Source organism: Neopelma chrysocephalum, unplaced genomic scaffold (assembly GCF_003984885.1).
Source record: "Neopelma chrysocephalum unplaced genomic scaffold, ASM398488v2 Primary Assembly neopelma1_177, whole genome shotgun sequence".
NCBI classification, from domain to species: domain Eukaryota; kingdom Metazoa; phylum Chordata; class Aves; order Passeriformes; family Pipridae; genus Neopelma; species Neopelma chrysocephalum.
Window position 1 is genome coordinate 313,838 of NW_020897839.1, and position 15,728 is coordinate 329,565.

At 42.8% G+C, this 15,728-nt stretch overlaps 1 long non-coding RNA gene across 3 annotated transcripts in view; it reads left to right on the top strand.

The window, feature by feature from the left end:
- Nucleotides 1-15,728, top strand: part of LOC113976641 — a 93,674-nt gene that overhangs the window by 59,215 nt on the left and 18,731 nt on the right. For all 3 annotated transcript variants that reach the window (XR_003537133.1, XR_003537136.1, XR_003537134.1), the window contains one exon: nucleotides 514-616. This is a non-coding gene — a long non-coding RNA (uncharacterized LOC113976641). The remainder of the gene's footprint in view (nucleotides 1-513; nucleotides 617-15,728) is intronic.

Here is a 15,728-nt window from a genome sequence, read left to right on the forward strand (position 1 = left end):
TTTTCTTTTTCTTTTTCTTTTTCTTTTTCTTTTTCTTTTTCTTTTTCCTGTTCCTTTTTTTTCCTCTTTTTTTTTTAAATGTGTATATTTCTAAGCTTGTGGTATACATTTTATACCACGAAGTATGTAAAATTTGTCAACAGAACTTTCCAGGAAACTTGTGATATACAAAAAAGCTCCTGAAATATTCATCATATGCTACCTGAAATACCTTGTGAATAATGGGCAGCCTCTGTCCCAGCAGGGATTCTTCAGAATGACTTAATCAAGTAGCAACTGGTAACATTATGTGATGTTACTTCTGGGAATAGTTGCAAGCAGCAGAAGTGTTGATTAGTTGGCCCTTTGCCTTTCTAGTGCTGAATTACTGAAATCACAGTGAAACTGTCGTAGAACTACACATAATTCTCATTTGTATTCTTAGATATTAATATTTTTTTTGACTGAAGAAAATGCAAGTCAAACTTTTCCTGTGTTCTCACTGAGATTTCTGTTTGATTTGGATCTCTGCAGGTCCTCTGTGCACGAATATTTTGCTGATTTGCAAAAGGCTGAAAAATATGTAATCAGAATAAGGAACTATCTGTAGTACCTGCATGCACACGGATGCACACAGGTAAGATGTTTCTTAAAATGAAATGTATGCTGCTAGAAAAGACAACACAAATCTAAGACGAATCTCAGAATCTTAAAAAAACCCATGGATATGTATTGTGGGTCTTCACTCAGTAAATAAATTAGAAATATAAGGAATGAAATGTTGCCACTTTTTTTTCCTCCTTAAGAAATAGTCATCATTTGAAATTTTAAGGCAAATTCCTGTCCTTTCACTTTTAAAATGGCCTTTTAGTATTGATTTCTGTTTCATTTTTCTTAATAGACTTTAACAAACCCAGGAATAGCAGCTGTGAGGGATCTTGCCCTATTTCCTAGGAGGGAAATAATTTTGACTGGGTTTTTTGTTTAGTTGGTTTGGTTTTATCCTTTGACAGTTAATAATGTTCTAAAGTTATATTTCTTACTGTGTTGTTGAGGGAAAACTGAAATGTCTGATTCCACATTCTGCTAAATCAAATGTGTTTGTTTAATATATGTGTAGCATAGTTTAATATATATGTACATACATATCTGTTATGTACTGTACAGTTGTCTAAAATAATTGAGATTTTTCTTTTGATTCTGTAAAATTTATCAGAGGACTTGGTTTAGAATACTTCTGCTTATTATAGGAAAGATGTTTAGGGATAATAATCTGTAATATTTTAATTTGGTGGCAAAAATAAAATAACGGAATGTGTATTTCCTTGGACCCAAGCCTTTGGTTTTGCACTTGAAATGTTAAAGGAACTGTGAAATTGTTAATTTGCATCCCCAGAAAACACAGAACACCTGTTTTTTGGTGAAAGGTCTGTAGTCCTTCGCTGAAATTGAGAAAATAGTTTCCCAAGACATGTAGTACAGGACTGATCACAGCTAGGAGGCCTAGGTCAGCTTTAATTTTAAAGTGGAGTTAATACCAATCTTGAATACCAGATGAACAGGATTATGGGAAAGTTTGAAACACAGATTTCCCTTTATGAGTGCAGATTTCAAGTTTAAAACTTGGTCTTATTCTGTCACTCAGTCACTTGGGAACATAAGCTGTGGGTTTTTGAGCCTGTCACACCGTAGGTATAAATCAAGCTGCAGATACTCTGAGTTGTACCTTTGTGGATACAAAATATTGCCAGAGAAACACTTGGATCCTTTCCCAAAACTACTACAGAAGATAAACCAGAATAAGACTATTTTGCCTCTGAATATTGAACCTACAAATAGAAACGAGGAGTAAAGTGAATGATTAATATGGGAGAAGTGATCTGGCCTTGGGGAGAGTTCAGTGTTCTTTCCTGACTTTTGTGAACGTGGGTTAAAGACAAGGCTGCTGAGGAAACAACCCCGTTTGTTCTGCTCTTTTCATAGCACAACCATCTGCTGGAGGCAAGAGCTGGAGAGCTGCACTTCCCTGCCTTATGGAACGAGGAGGGGCCAGGCTTTGGGACTCTGTTCTCGCTGCAGTGCCCTCCCTGTGGCAGCCCTGGTTTAACCCGGGCAGGACAGCGGGATCCTGCTTTTAGGGATTGAGGGAGGGAAGGGCTCAGCCCCTCTGCCTCTCCCTTGCTTGGCTTGGTGACTGAAAAGCCACCTTACAACACACTAATTTAGCACAGCTAATTACAATTGCCCTGGGGGTGCCAATGTAAGTCTACACAAAACAAAGACAGAATACTCTCTGAAATGCTGAGAAAAGGTGGAACAAACTTCAGCCCCGAGTTCCAGTAGAGTAGCAAAGTATGGCCACAGCTCAGTTTTGGCCGGGTTGCACATATCCTGAAATAGTCTGTTATGCTCACAATGCCTCCTGTGTCACCACTGCCATATAAATAATACAATTTTTCATCCATACCTGGGGAAATAAGTGTTTTTCTTGTGCAGTGCCAACACTGTGTCCTGCTTTACCTCCTCATTTCACTCTGCCACACACAGACAGTAAATCCCTTGGAGGGAAGGGCAGTCTGGTATCCTGGCCTGGAATTTGGTGGTGGGCTTTGTGTCTGCGCAGGCAGCTGCTGTTTATTCCTATCATGCATATTGCAGTGTTCTCAATTTTCCTCCCACACAAAGTTGTATTCCTGTATTCAGTTGAAAGGGCACTTAAAAAGCAGTATGTCACTTCCCCCGTGCTTGGAGTCAATGTAACAAAGACTATATTTTCCAGACCCGCAGTACAGCATCAAATACATTTTTAATTTAGGTTAGTAAGTATTAAGGCCAGAAGGATACAGAAAATCTATTATGGCTTCTTTTATGACTTCATCTGTAAGTTATTGCTGTGTTGAGCCTGGCAGGACGCTCGTATGTGAGTTTGCAACTCTACCCGAGGGGAAAAAAATGAAATCATGTATTGAAGTTTTCTAATCATCTCTCTTGGTAGTTTGCTCCAGTTTGCTTGCCCTCACTCTTAAAATCTGTGCCTGAATCCAGTGTGATTTTTGTTTGGATTCACTATACTCTTTGCTTCCTCTCACCCTATTAGAAAGGTTTCTTATTGCACATCATTTTATTCCTGGAAAGGAGCCTTTCCACTGTTTCACTGGGCAGTGCAGCTCTGCAGAGCCATCTGTGAAAGTCCAGGGAACAGTCTTGACACCTCAGTGGGATTCTCTTCCTGATCTAATTAGTCTGTGTTTAGTCTCTCCTTCCTGCTTTTCTGTTTTTAATTAGCAGGGATGCGGCTCGGTGCTGGCACGGCTGTGAGGTGGATTTGGGGTGCTGAGCTGGAATGGGGCCGGGTCAGTGGCACAGTGACCATCCAAATAGGCACCAAGTCCCTCCTTTGGATGGGTTAAATACACCTAAAGTGTTGAGGGTAAATGTAAGACTGTTTTTCCAGCACTCTGTCATAACGGGTCTGTTCATTCTGGAGGTTGAAAACGTGCTCAAAGGAGGTTTTAAACATCTGAGGTTTTACAAATCTTAAAGATCTGGGAAGCATGGTAGAAAGAAAGGAAGTGGAGCTGGGGAAGGGGCTGGAGCAGCAGGAGGGGCTGAGGGAGCTGGGGGGGCTCAGCCTGGAGAAGAGGAGGCTCGGGGGGACCTTCTGGCTCTGCAACAACCTGGAAGAAGGTGGTAGTGAGGCAGGAGTCGGGCTCTGCTCCCAGGGAACAAGGGACAGGAGGAGAAGAAACCTCAGAGACCTCAGGCTGTGCCAGGGGAGGGTCAGGTTGGATATCAGGAAACATTTCTTCGTGGAAAGGGTTGTCCAGCCCCAGCACATCTTCCCAGGGCAGGAGTGGAGTCCCCATCCCTGGAGGGACTTAAAGATATGTAGATGTGGCACTTGGGGACCTGGGTTAGTGGTGGCCTTGGTGGTGCTGAGTTAATTATTGGACTTCATAACCTCAAAGGTGTTTTCCAAGTTAAATGATTCTGTGATTTGATTTTAAAGTGGACTGAAGCTAGTAGGCTCCAATCTACTACCCTTGATATTCAGGAGCATTACTTCCCCAAAAATGTTGTATTGCTGAATCTGTGGAATTGGTGGCTTGGATGGGACAGGGGAGATTAACACGAAGTAATAGTCTTAATTTACAATTTTACCACCAAACTGCAAAAGTTTGGGCAGTAGATGAATATGTATTGGGCAGTAGATGAAAGTATTACATGCTTTCCTGCATGGCACGAGTGACTTTTTATGCTAGAAATACTTTAGAAAACAATTTTGTCTCATTGAACCTTGATAACATTGTTGCAGTGACTTCCTTACTTTTTCCATTTAGAATCTTTCTAAAGTTTTCTTAACATGTGGTGTTTTCTCAGAGTACAGGTTTTATTTTCCAAACCTTTTATCATCTTAGATGCTTTTCTCTGAGGTCCCTCTGATCTGTCCATCTCCTGAGCACGCTGCTCCCAAACACAGGCACTCCAGCTGAGATCTAATGGGACTGGGATAATCGTGCTTATTTTACATGCTTAGTGCAGTGACCTAAATAGCATCCACTTTTTATGTGACAGTGTTGTATTATTAACTTGTATTTGGTGTATTATCCACTCTGACACCCAGCTCTGTCTCTGTGATGCTCCTGTACAGAATCTATTCTCAGGAAATCCTCACGGCCTCCTTCAGCTGGAACTCTCCTCCTCCAGCAAAGTCACTTGATCTCAGTGGGAGTTGCCAGATTAAGGCTGAACAAAGACCTCAGGATTTGGCTCCCTGCTGGTGCATTTGTTTGTTCCTTTCAGCCAAGACTATTTGTCATTTGTGTCTGTTGAATCACAGTACAAATTGATTTAATTATTCCGGTCCCTCAAGGTCTTTGACATCCTGCATAATGTTTAGGTGAGGGGTAAAGACTTCCAGTGCTCTTCTCTCTAGATCCTCGTATGTAATAATAAGCAATAATAGAGTGGCTGTATTTGTATTCTACATGCATATTTGGATATGTTGAAGAGTCTATTAGTAGTCAAGCTTAGCTTCTTCACCATTAAAACTGACTGGAAAACCTGGCTTTTCCAGGGAGGTGGGGAAAAAGTATTCCGAAGAAAACAAGCAAAAAATCCCCGTGTCACACGGATGTACTTCTGGGGAAAAAAAAAGAAGCTCAAACCTCCCTTTGTGTTCTTAAAGACTCTTCATGTTTGCATGTTTAGAAACAAAGGTATTAAGTGAAAGAGGTAAGATTTGAAAAATAATTCCTTTGTGCTTCTATTTTTCAGTAAGATGACATACAGAATTGTGTTATATAAAAGCCATTTCCTCTCCATATTTACATGAAACCCACAAATATTTGAAGTAATGGTATTTCCTGCCATACATATGTGCATTGGTGAATCATGTATTGAGCTCATGATATTTAAATCAATTGCAAAATACTGGCATTTTACAAAATCCATGTCTTAAAGACACTGAATTTTTCACTGATTTTATTTTTTTTTAAGGTAGCATCAGTAGCTTTGTGTCTTTCCATCAAGCAGATCACCTGTTCAAACAGAATCCCAGACTGGTTTGGGTTGGAAGGGACCTTGAAGCCCATCCAGTGCCACCCCCTGCCATGGGCAGGGACACCTTCCACTAGCCCAGGTTGCTCCAAGCCCCGTCCAACCTGGCCTTGGACACTTCCAGGGATCCAGGGGCAGCCACAGCTTCTCTGGGCAACCTGGGCCAGGGCATCACCACCCTCACAGGGAACAATGCCTTCCCACTATCCCATCTAACCCCGCCCTCTGGCCATTTAAAACCCTTGTCCTGTCACTATTTGGCCACTAAAAGAGGCTGTGTGCGAAATAAAATATGGAACTGTACCTTCCCTAATGAAATGTCTACTGAAATAATCTTTGGGCTGTTTAGGTGACAGAGCAGTCACCTGATGAGTGGTTTATTAGCTCCCTAAAAACAATTTCATTTCTTGTATGATATGAATCCCACAGCAATGAGTTTGGGAGCCACAGTCTGTGTTTGCATGTTAAGGTATCCACCCTAAAACTTGGTGCAGGATTTCTGGCTGGAGGAAAGGGGGAATGACTAAGATGTCTTTGAGATGGGACTGATCTCGGCTGTGCTGTCAGTGAGATCTGTGCAGTGACATCCTCGAAATGCAGCTTTGAAAAGTAACATTTTTATTTCTTCATTGAGTTCATTAGTGGAATACTGACCTGTTTGAAGAAGAGCTGTGTGAGTCTGGTGCTGGGACTGTTGTCCAAGTATCTCCTGCTGTAGCTATTCCTGCAGTGCAGTATCAGGACAGAGGAACATCAACAATTTTATTAACTTTTCTGCTGTGGATGCACATGAATATGAAAGAAAAATGCTGACAATTTGAAGCTTATTCTGGAGTATTCTTTTTTGCTGCCCCTTTTTATCCCTTCCTACAATACATAATTAAAAGGGAAAAAAAAGGAGGAGGGAAAAGAAGGAAAAAAAAAAAAGAATGAAATCTTTCGAAGACTTTTGGCTCTAATTAGATTTCCATTAAGGTTTTATAAAATCTATTACACAAATCCTCATAAGAAATGAGAGCACAATTCATGGAGATGATTAACAAAGTGGCTTAATGAACTTATCTTGAACCTCTCAGACCCACTGTGGAGTTCTCTCTACCCTGAAGTGTTAGAAGGAAACACATCCAGTGTGACAGTTCAGAGCAGGATGAGAAGTAAAACCAAGCTCAGATGGTCCCAGCCTTGTTCAACCTTTTCCAGACTGCACATCAACAAGCCATCCTCAGCTGTCACTGGTTTGACAGCTGGAGCAGTGAAAAGCCCCATAAAGCCAGAATAAGAGCCTGGGATTTGTGCCAGCTGAAGGCAGTTCCACCTTGGAAAGACTGCCTGGGGTTGTGGGATCGAGAAGGAGCTGAGACCTTATCTCTCATTTGCATTGGGAGGGAAGGGAAAGCAGCTGCTGGTCCTGCTTTGCTGTTTGTTTGCACTGCTGTAAATCCCAGGATTGTAATCCTGGAGTGATGTGCTCAAGGGCTGCCAGCAGACACCCCAACCAGGATTAGAATGGCCAAAACAGAAGGTACTTCCAAAAATAACAAAAATTATGTCCGACGGGGAATTAAGAAATTGCTTTAACTTTCACATCTGTAGGATGGTCAAACGACAATTTCTAAAACTTTGAACTCCTGTATGGTTTATGCAGTGATATATATACATATATTCTCAAAGAATTCTATGAAAAACTCCAGCTCTTGGTGTTAAGCTATAGGTGGGAAAGGTCACCTCACCATCTTTTGTCCGAAATGGTGTGTTTTGTTTCTGACTCTTGTGGGATGTTCAGGTTTGAATATAACCACGTGAGGTCTAAAAGCACAGGTGAAAGCAAAGTTTCATCTGGAATTTGGACCTGACTCATTATTTAAAACATCCATCATAGTTACATTCTTCAAGGAATATTACTGAAATATGTTAATTCCAGACAGGATGAGCAGACCTTTATGAGCTTGTGGTGTAGGGACTGATTAGAGCACAGCTTTGTTTAGCATTCCTCAGCTTGTGTGTCATTTAACCTCAAGGCTGCAGTTATGTTTTTAATTTTTGCCCTTTGTAAAACAGAATCTTGCTCTGTTCATGAAAGTGCTGCTGCAAGAGGAGCGCTCTCCGAAGGGTGGAGGTTCCTGCAGCATCCTGCCAGAAAGCCTTTGCCTTCCATCCTCTCCCAAGGGATACACAGTCACACCCCCGTGAGCTGTGCCTGGGGTGTGCCAGGCAGGTGGGATGTCCCTGCAGTGGGATTGGGTAGGAGACATTCTGGCCCCCTGGCTTAGAATCACGCAGGGCTAAGCAGGGGTACAGCTTAAATCCACTGGGACACATAACTCCTGATGGAAGTTCTGGCTTCAGAGCCTTGCCCCTGTTCTCCCTTCTTCCTCATGCTGGCACTCCCTTCCACTGCTGTTGGGAATGGGATTAGTGCTGTTGTACATGAAGTGGGATCAGGAAGGCACTGATGGGTTTATTTTCTGCCAAGTCATTCCCTAACCTGGGTCTCTGTGTGGTTGTGCTGTCTGTGAGGGACACAGGAGTGTGTGGTGAGGAAAGCCCGAGCCCTGGCAGCTGTCTGGTAGAACTGCTACTGAAAGTTCAACTGCACTGAGTTATTTCCAGCCCAAGAATTAAAATTCAGCTATTTTCCCCTACTGGGAGACACTAAACATCATAACCCCTCTTCTTGGCTCTGTTCAGCTCCTAATTCAGCTGCTGCATGGGATTGTCTGCTGTGTCCTTCTCCCACCCATCTGTGCAGCAGCACGAGCAGCAGCTCCCTTGCCATTCCTAAACCGTCCCTGTGAGAGGGAATTCAGTGGGTGAAGAAGCTCCCTGTGTAATTGTGTGTCCCCACACGTGTTTGCAGAGTGGGAATCAAAGTTTGTCCTCATTATTGTTGTCTCTTGCCAAGCTCAAAGCATCTCCTTTTCAGTCCTTTAGGGGGTTTCAAATGCCTCTAAGAAGCAGAAGTTCTGGAAACCAAAGTTTGGAAACGAGGTATCTTGGATTTCATCTAAACTTCCATGGAGCCCCACGCTCAGTGGTGAGAGGATTCTCTAACTAATGAGGAGGTTCCACTCCATAAACCAAGACACTCAATTGCTTTTTTGGAAACGTTATTGATATTTCACTTCTAATACTTTGTTTGTGAGGGTGTTTGGAATCTACCATTTTAAGTTGCCTGAGCACTGTGGAAGGTAGGGATACACGGATGGTGAAGGCAGGGATACACTGTCATGGTAGGTGCCCAAACCCAAGGCTCTATTTTCAGACCTGTTTTCTGGAGGTGTCCAAGGAGTGACTGGATGTGTGATATGGTTTGAAGCTGGCTCCCTGCCAAGTCTCCAAACCTCACCACAAGAGCTCCCCCCCCAAAACCAAGGGAGAAGAGAAAAAAACCCCAAGAGAACTGAAACGAGAGAGAGGCAGCTAAAGCAATATATATAAATATATTTACACTTATATTGCATTTATATACAGGTGAAATATATGTACAATTTCAAAAGGAAAAGGGGAAGGGGAGGGGGAAGGAAAAAAAACAAAACCAAAATAAAATATACATGATCAACAGCCCAAGATCTAGCAACTAAAAGAATTAGCAAAGAATATCTTACTACTCTCCTTGGGACAACGGAGAGTCACGCCGGAGCGACTGCTGGCAGCCTCCGCCTCCCAAGGTCGGCAAGGCCTCACCAGGCCTCACTAGGCCTCAGCAGGCCTCACTCCCCAACCCGACAGACTCAACAGCAGGGAAACCCGCATCTCCAAAGCCGCCGGAAGGAAAGAGGGCTGAAGGCCTCTCCTCCTTTCTTCTTATACCCCGGCTTACGTAAAAATCGTAGGGAATACCGGGTAAATCTGGGCACTTCCTTGGTTACAAACTGGTCACCAAGGAAGGCCCAGACTAAACCACCACAACGTGGCACTCAGTGCTCTGGTCTGGGTGACAAGATGGGGATGGGACAAAGGCTGGACTCCACGGTCTTGGGGATCTTGTCCAACCTCCAGGATCCTGTGAGGGCTGTGTCTCCTGCCAGCAGCAGCTCCCTGGGGCTCTGCCCTTCTACTCCCACTCTTGGAGCTGGTGGACTGCACCAATGTCTGTCACTTGTTAATAGGATCTGTCCCAGCTTCCTTTGGGCACTGTGCTCCAGAGTACTCATCTCAAAATAAACCTGGTACTTGGAGCTGGGTGACCTGCTCCCTTTTGCCAGCATTTATCTGCAGAATATAAAGATAATGGCCCATCTTCGCGAGCGAAGATTTGGGGAAAGGTCTTTTACCTTTCCAGCCTGCGCAATGGATTTTTTAGGTGAGACACAGCCTGCGCTGAACTGAGCCCACCCTTTAATCCTAAGGTTCATCTGCTGGGGCCAAGCAAGCTTGGACAATGGCAGTGAGGTCCTCAGGACGTAGGTTTGTTTAGAGTGTCCTTCTCATAGATGGATGGCCACACAGGGCTAACGACCTCCATCAGGCCAGGAGACCGGGATTTGAACCCGTGGTCGCAGCAGTGAAAGTCCTGCACGCTAACCACTAGGCCACCAGGGGTCTCCATCTGCAGAATACAGGGGCATTTAAATAATGTACAGCACCTTGTCTCTGATCAGACTTGTAGGAGATAAGCTTGAATAAAGGTATTTTGCCGACTCTAAATACATATTAGGAAAAGCCTTTTATCTTCCTAATATCAAGGTTAAAAAATTGCTTTGCAGCCTTACAGGTTTTTTAAAAGTTGGGTCTCAAAGGTTAAAAATTAGAAAAATCTCAGCTTGCCCTTGTAACCTTGAGTTGCTTCTTTGTGCACACACGGTACAATAGCTATTTTACAATTATTTTAATTGCAGAATAACAATCCCAGGTTCAAACTTTGCACTTCATAAAGGTTAAGGAATTGCACCTGAGGGCAACAACTGCATCACGTGGGGACTTTCTTAGATGTGTCTCTGCTGGAAGCAAATCTACCTCCCTGCTAAAAGCATAATTTGTTAGTCAAATAAACTGGGACTGTCCTCCTTGTGCCATCCCTGTTTGGTCTCACAGTAAAATTAAACATATATCCAGAAATGTCCCTTAAGGTTGTGTTCATTTTACTTTTAATTCCATATTAAAGTTTTCTGCAGTTCATTATTTATTTATTAAGGGGAAGGATGAGGCTTAATTACTGGAAAGGGGAACAATGCAGAGCTGCAGCTTTGTGCTGTTCTTGTGATTATTTCTCTACTGCAGGGCCCTGCAGTTCCCAAAATTATGGTACAAAAGTGACCTTGTTCCCATGGTACAAAAGTGACCTTGTTCCCATAATTCCCATCTCATCTCTGAGGATCAAGAAAAAGTTGGTAAAATTCCTGGCTGTGTGTTCACTTGTCTTGAACAAACTGTCCTGAGCACTGGAGAAGTTGGTAATTTTGAATATAGGCTACAACTTGTGTATGCAAAGACTATTAGTAACACTGGAGTAAAGAGATTCATGTTTTCACAGCAACCAACCCCAAAATCCTTCATGAATTCAGTAGGACAAGGATTTGGCCTGTATTTTCTCATCTGCAGACACAGATATACCAGGACTGGGCTGATAAAATTCAAATGTACATTTACTGATGAGATTTTAATTTTGATAGGAGGACATGAAAATTATCATTTAATATTTGCAACTTTTTGACATTACATACCTTGACACTGAACACTTGTAGATGATAATTCCGAACATCAGGGAGCAGATATTTCTTTGGGGGAAAAAACCTAAAAATTGTGCCAGCAGATAGAGTCAGATGTGTAAATGCACACATAATATAGTGCAGGCTTGTTTATTCAGGGGGTTGCTGGTTTTTTGGTGTGGATAAAATGACCTGGATGGTGTGCATTTGTGTTTTACTCAATCACAATATTTTACCTAGTCATCATTTTTAATTTTGTTGTCTATATTGATCTCTAGACACCAAATTGTTCTTTAGCAATAACCAGATCTTTGGAAAAGTTCTCAGAGGAAATGCACATGAAATTCTGTTACCTGTTTGGTGCTGTTCACTTGGAAGTACTTACTAATTAAACCAAAGCAGGTTGGAACAACTCTGGTATTGACTGTTAGGACTTTTAAGCAGGGAGGTTGAATGATCCATCTTAGATCTATTTTGACACAACTCCATCTCATTGCTCTTACACAACAACATTAAATGATTTTCTCATTTTTTTCCCCAAATCTGTGAATGGCATTATTTTGGGGGATGTTTCCAGCTTAATATATTCAATCTCCATCTGCATGTTTGTTTCTTTCTTCATTCATAAATAGGAGTAAAATTGAAGTAAATGGACTAAGGCTCTGCAACATGAGTAAGTTTTGCTGGTGGAAATACTGCCTGGCAGTTTGACAGGGTTTATTGCACAGGATACATAGGAAAAGCTTTTCCTCTAATTCTACTCCTACCTTTGCTTTCCCCTGAGCAGCAGTTGTGGATGGATGAACCTGTGAGACACTGGGAACCATCCCATCCCTACCCTGCAGCCTTGGCTCTGAGCAGCATTAGGTGAGGGCTCTGCAGAGAGCAGGAGGGCTCTGCAGAGGGACCCGGACAAGCTGGACAGTTGGGCTGATTCCAATGGGATGAGGTTCAACCAGGCCAAGTGCCGGGTCCTGCACTTTGGCCACAACAACCCCCGACAGCTCCAGGCTGGGCCAGAGGGGCTGGAGAGCAGCCAGGCAGGAAGGGAGCTGGGAGTGTGGATGGACAGGAAGCTGAACAGGAGCCAGAGTGTGCCCAGGTGGCCAAGAGGGCCAATGGATCCTGGCCTGGATCAGGAAGAGTGTGGCAGCAGGAGCAGGGCAGGGATTGTGCCCCTGGACTCAGCACTGGTGAGGCCACCCCTGGAGTGCTGTGTCCAACTCTGGGCCCTCAGCTCAGGAAGGACATGGAGGGGCTGGAGCAGGTCCAGAGAAGAGCAACAAGGCTGGGGAAGGGACTGGAGCACAAGTGCTGTGAGGAGAGGCTGAGGGAGCTGGGGGTGTTGAGGCTGGAGAAGAGGAGGCTCAGGGGAGACCTCCTGACTCTCTGCAACTCCCTGACAGGAGGGGGGAGCCGGGGGGGGTTGGGCTCTGCTCCCAGGAAGCAGCAGTAGGACAAGAGGGCTCAGGGTCTTGAGCTGTGCCAGGGGAGGTTTAGGTTGGATATCAGGAAGAAATTCTTTACAGAGAGGTAATCAGGCATTGGAATGGGCTGCCCAGGGAGGGGGTGGAGTCCTCGTCCCTGGAGGTGTTGAAGGTGAGACTGGATGTGGCATCAGTGCCATGGTCTGGGAAGCACGGTGGGGTTGGATCAAGGGTTGGACTTGATGATCTCAGAGGTCTTTTCCAACCCAGCTAATTCTATGATTCTGTGACACAGAGCTTAAAATCCTCATGGAGCCCTGGGAAATTCAGCTTTCATTGTATCTGCTGCTGGCCCAAGCCACAAGGGACATTTTACGTGACTTCATTTTATTTTATGTTTTAAATCTGTTGTATTTGACTTTGCATCTTAATGGCATGAGCTATTAACATCTCTTCAGTTTTATAAAGGAGAGCTAAAGTTGCCTTTTTTTCTTTTAATAAAGACTGATTAACCCCTGAAATTTTGGCTTTGGTGTCATGAGGTTCTTAACTTGTCAAGCAGTGAGCAAAGACATCCATTTGACTATTCTCCCCTCCCTCATCTGTATATTCTGAGCTTACAAACCCCACTGTGATTAATATATCTACAGTTTCCAAGGCTCTCTGTAGAGCCAGGACTGGTTAACATACTTTTTTGGCAGTCCTTGTTGGCATGAATTCTTTGACTTGAATGCTAAAAGAAGAGAGAGAGAGAGAGTGAGAGAAAGAAGGATCATCTGACTTGGGTTCACAAATGTAGATGCCAAAACTCTCATCAACTTCAGTGTTGCAACATCAGTCACTGGAGGTTATATCCAAGAAATGTCTTATATTTAGATACTTCCTTCCAACAGAGAATCATCCCCAGTGCCTTTTCTCTGAAATTCCATTCCAGACTGTCCCATTCTCCATAACAGACCCAAAAGAAGGACAGTGAAAGAATGTTGCCCAAAAACAAACCTTCAGCAATGAGAAGATGATGGTAAAAAACCTTGTGATGTTTTGGACTCCTCAGATTCCTCTTCTTGTTTTGTATTTTGTTGGGTAACAATTAGCAAGGGTGTTTCATGCTTTCTAGACAAATGACAAATAGTGACATTATGTGAACAACTTATTGACTGGATTCCTTTGTGCATACAATATCCATCAGCATACTATTGTCTGCTGTAGTTAATTTTCACACGTTATACAAGCTGATCAAAGCCCCTTCTTTATACATTGTATATACTGACAGAGAAAACATCCTTTTTGGTATGCATTATATTTCATATTTAAACATTTTATTCTTATTTTACGAAGAAATTTGGTGGGTGAGTGGGTGGGATTGTTTTATAATCATGATATGAAGCCCTAAATCTATCTTTACATGAATGCCTTTGATTTCAGGAATGTAGATTCTGAAGTGGAGGTTACTGAACTTGCTTATATGGCCTGATCTATGTTCCCCCACCTAGAAAACTTGTATTTGCTACCCAAACCAAGAACACCTGCTCACCTCAGTTGTGAGAAGGAAGACAGAAGCAAAACAGAAGGCAAAAATCACCTCAGCTCCTTAATTTATTATTAACTAATTATTTTACATACATATTTTGAAATGGCATTTTCTTTGGGACCCTGCTATCAAATATTGGTAAATTTTTTCTGAAAGCAATACAAATTACTGAGTTTCAAACTTGCAAACTAAAAGCATATTTTATAGTGATTTATGTGCTGCACCCTCACAGTAAATATACATCACTTTTGAAGGTAAAATGAATAATTTGTAGCTCTAAATAGAGACAAAGTTTAGTGTTTAAAGCATCTTCATGATTTTTTAAGCCTTTTTTTCCAGGAATTTTTTTCAAAACTTGAGGAAAGGATGAGAGGAGAACTTTAAACAGCTTTTTCTATTAGGTTTCTGAGTTACCATCTTATTTCAACAAATACATGTTAGACAATGATAGAGAGTGGACTGAGGAATGCAAGTGTCTAAAGTTGTCATGTGTTCAGCTTCCCCCCTGCCTGATTCTGGAATCCCTCAACCTCTGGTGATTTTTTTCAGCCTTTTTGGAGAATTTCAAATTCAGCATCAGCAGAAAAATGGCATCTAAGCAGCTCGTGTGCTTCAGGTGGCTGTGAAATTAGGTAATGTCTGACTAAAGAATGTCTTGTAATCTAATGAAACCAGTGCCCACAGGTTCCTTTATGTACAAATGGCAATAAAATTGTTGGTTTCAAATAGGGATAGATTAAAATGTGGAACAGGCTCTGCTTAAAATTTATCACCTGATCAGTTCTCATGGTTGGGAGTGTGTGGGCATGGATGAGGGTCCCATTGTTGCACAGGTTAAGAAGCTGAAGTCATTGCCATAGTGTTGGATTCCAAAATTTAGATATGAGAAAAAGAAAACTGCCAGGTTTCAACAAAAACCTTGGGCTGACAGAGATTGGGTAAAAACCTCCATCCAGAGTCCAGACAAGGATCCATTGATGTCACGGGTTTGGAATGTCCTGCCCAAGCCCAGAGAAACCATGCCCTGATTTCATCAAGCCAGTGCAGAAGACTTATTGTGTTTTACCTCTCCCTTTGTGTTCCCTGGATCCTGAGCATTCGCAAACCTGGATACCTCCTTCCCCCATGTAATCCCCCTAAGATAAGATGGGTTTTTACTATGATGTAATTGTTAAGACCCCAAATTTGTTAACCTGGGTTTTCCCCTATTACTTCATCTCTGTGAAGCCCCCAGTTGTAATAGAATGAATATGCAAACCCCCCACGAATATGTAGTTCCTCAGACCAATAAAAATACCAGTTTTGTGCAAATAAAGGATTCCAGTTTTCTGCCTCCCTTGGGATCATCGTAGTTATTGACTCTCTACACCACAGAGAGCAGCAGCTGTCATGCAGGGTTGGGGAATGTCCTGTCTCTGTGACAGCTGATCTCAGTGCACTCAGGTGTTCTGTCAGTCGGGCTGGGATGTCCTTCCAGGTGTATCCCAGCCAGGGCACTCTCAGATTCAGGATCAGATATGCAAGAGAAGCACGAAGCCAACAGGATTCTGTGAGTGCACATCCCTTTTGGCGACTGCATAAGAT